Below are 3080 nucleotides of genomic sequence, written 5' to 3'. Positions count from 1 at the left end.
CTATGCAGGAGTCTCACCATGACTATGACATGTTGTAATGCAGTAGGGGAGCACAAAGGCCAAGGGATGGTGTGGTAGAGAACCAGAACTAAGCCTGTATGGATTAGTAGTAGGTGGCCTCCAGCCCATCATCTCTATACTACTCAGCCATATTAAATCCACTCAGCAAGCTGTAATTCAAATGGAGCCCCCAAAACTTAATATAGTATGATGGCTGCCTTTTAGAAAATCAGTTGTAATGGGGAGGAATGGGTAAAATGCAAAACAGCTGCTTTCAGTATGTAATATTTGGATAAAATGGATGGAACTCACAGTAGATTCTGTCTAAGGAGAGAAGATAAGTCTTGTCTTCGCTTATTCCGAGGCCTGAATTTAGCCTAACATTGCACCAGAAGTTTGAAATTCTGCTCCTGCACATTTTAAGAACTGCAACAGGGGTCAGCAACCCCCGGCACATGTGCTACAGCAAGGCACGTGAAGTCATTTTGCTTGGCATGCCACAGCCAGCCTGGGCTATGGGCAACTGCTGCTGGCCATGGAGCCCAGGCTTCTCGCAGCAGGCGGCGGGGAGGCTGCAAGCCCTGCTGTGAGTAGCCCGGCAGGCAGCATCTGGACAGAGCCTGGGCTGGATGTGGCAGGCAGCCAGGACACTGCAAACACCTGCACTGGGCTCCGGAGACCTGGCCAGGCTCCATGGCGGCAGAAGCTGCAGGCGCATCTTGTGGTGGACACTGAAGGAGGAGCTAAGGTTGCACTGCCCCAGGCCCCTTCCCAGCTGTGTGCCCCGAGGCGCGTGTGCAGCTGCCACTGCCATGGAGCCCAGCACAGCTGCTTGCAGCCTCCTGGCTGCCTTCCACAGCCCACCCAGGCTCCAGAGTGGCTGGCAGGCTGCAAACAGCTGCACAAGGATCAGGCCCCTCGCAGCTCCCCTGCCGTCTGCCTCTGGCACACCAAATCAGGTCATGGGTTGGGTTGGGATGTTTTTGGCACTCCAGCCAAAAACACTGCTGATCCCTGTATTATAATCACAGAAACTAAATCACAGATCCGATTTGATGTCTTCAGGTTTCTATTATCTCCTGTATCATGCAACTGATGATTAAATGGAGCTTTTATCTTCATTTATAGCACTATTTCTCAAATAGTGCCATTATTCTCCAATCCCCAACAAAATTAAATATTACAACTTAGACTTTACTGTAGAGTGTAAAATGCCTTGCTTCAGACCACAGGATTATAATTCCACTTCCAAAGCAATCTAAATCAGATCTAGCTGCAAATCTTAGAAACATTATCACTGTAAATTGTTAGTGCAGTTTCAATTACTTTTACAAAATACCATTTTAACTCAAATTTAACGAGGTTTTCTTTCCTATTTGGCATGGGGAGGAAAACCCCTTCATCTGAGATTCGAGTACAGGCCAAGCCACTGTTGTGGCTCCAGATGGGGCAGGGTGGCTCATACAGCAGGTGAGGGGTACATGGAGCGGAAGGAGCGCAGGGAGAATGTGAGGCAAGGGAGCACATGGTGCTGAGGGAAACACAGGGAAGGGGCATATGATGTGGGGCAAGTATGGGAAAGGGATGTGCAAAGCAAGGATAGTGAAGGGAAGGGACACAGTGAAGGGGGCATGCAGTGCAGGGGGGAAGGGTACATGGTGCTGGGGAGAGCATGGTGAAGGGGTGCATAATGTGGGAAGGAGCATGGGAAATGGTGGGGGGAAAGGGCCATGTGGAGTAAAGGCAACACAGGAAAAGGCTGTGGAGGAAGGGGTACAGGAAAGGGAAGTGTGGAGAAGGGTGAGCATGGGGAAGGGGTGCATGGTGTACTAGGAGCATGGGGAAAGGCAGACACACAGCAGAAGGGAATGTGGGGAAGAGGCAAGCAGAGTGGCAGGAGGAAGTGCTGCGGCCCCAGCCCTGAGCTTGGCCTGGGGTGGAGGCAGAAGCCAGAGCCACTGCCTGAAACAGCTGGGTGTTCCATACCCCAGTGGAGACAGAGACGGAGATGGAGCCAGAGCAGCTTCAAAGATGGGGGAGGGGATGGAGGAGCAGGCATCAAAGCGGGAAAAATGGCAGGAGGGGAGAAACTGGAAGGGTAGGTGGCAAGGGGCAGGCATGGGGTGGAGTAAGTGGTAGGTGGGGGAACAAAGGGCATACGCAGGGCAGGCTGCCTGGCCCAGGCTCTGCTTCCCCTGTAGCAGTTATGGGGGGGATGTTATAATAGAAATGAGAACAATTAAAAAATTGTTCATGTCTAGAATCAAATAACAGGGGGGTCGTCTTAAATTCAGAGCCATCTTGGACTTGGGGCAATACATGGGATGCAACTCAGAGAACACAGAGCAAATGGGGGTCCAGGAGGGTTGGAGGCATCTCAAGGGAGTGATCCTTGGGGCTCAAAAGGAGTCTATCCCATTATGTAGGAAGGGAGGTAAGGGGGCAAAAAAGCCCCCTTGGCTGGACAGGGAACTCCAGGAGAGTCTGGGGGCAAAGAAAGAGATGTATAGGCAATGGAAGCAGGGAGCAGCCACCCAGGAGGAATATATCTCCCTGGTGTGATATTGCAGGGAATCAGTTAGACAGGCCAAGGCGGGGCTTGAGCTCAGGCTGTCTTCAACAATCAGGGACAATAAAAAGTCCTTCTTCAGTTATATAGTGGGCAAAAGGAAAGCTCAGAGCAACATAGGGCCCCTGCAGGACAAATCAGGACAGTTGGTGGTTGATGCGGGGAAAAAAGCAGAGCTCTTCAATGACTTCTTCACTTCAGTATTTCTATGTACTGATCAAGCCAATTCCCCCACCTTGATCACTGACAGATGTCCACATGGCACCAGTCCGCCTACAGTTAGTTCTGAAATAGTTAAGGAGCTCCTGGAGGAGCTGGATGGGTACAAGTCAGCAGGCCCGGATGACTTCCATCCACGGCTGTTGAAATAATTGGTCAGTGTAATAGCTGAGCCACTGGTACAGCGGTTCGAGCACTTGTGGTGCTCCGGCCAGGTCACTGAGGACTGGAGAGGGGCCAATGGTGCCCATTTTCAAGAAAGGGAGAAGGGATGAGCCAGGTAACTTTAGAC

At 51.3% G+C, this 3080-nt stretch overlaps 2 protein-coding genes across 5 annotated transcripts in view; one reads left to right on the top strand and one right to left on the bottom strand.

Annotated features, from left to right (window-relative positions):
• FER (FER tyrosine kinase) overlaps positions 1–3080 on the bottom strand; it is a 340335-nt gene that overhangs the window by 22720 nt on the left and 314535 nt on the right. The gene's annotated exons all lie outside the window — the stretch shown is intronic.
• PJA2 (praja ring finger ubiquitin ligase 2) overlaps positions 1–3080 on the top strand; it is a 255895-nt gene that overhangs the window by 228249 nt on the left and 24566 nt on the right. The window lies entirely within an intron of this gene.

This window comes from Alligator sinensis, unplaced genomic scaffold, assembly GCF_000455745.1.
Source record: "Alligator sinensis unplaced genomic scaffold, ASM45574v1 scaffold30_1, whole genome shotgun sequence".
Lineage (NCBI taxonomy): Eukaryota > Metazoa > Chordata > Crocodylia > Alligatoridae > Alligator > Alligator sinensis.
Note: the sequence above shows the minus strand (reverse complement) of the source record. Positions and strands in the feature narration are given on the sequence as shown.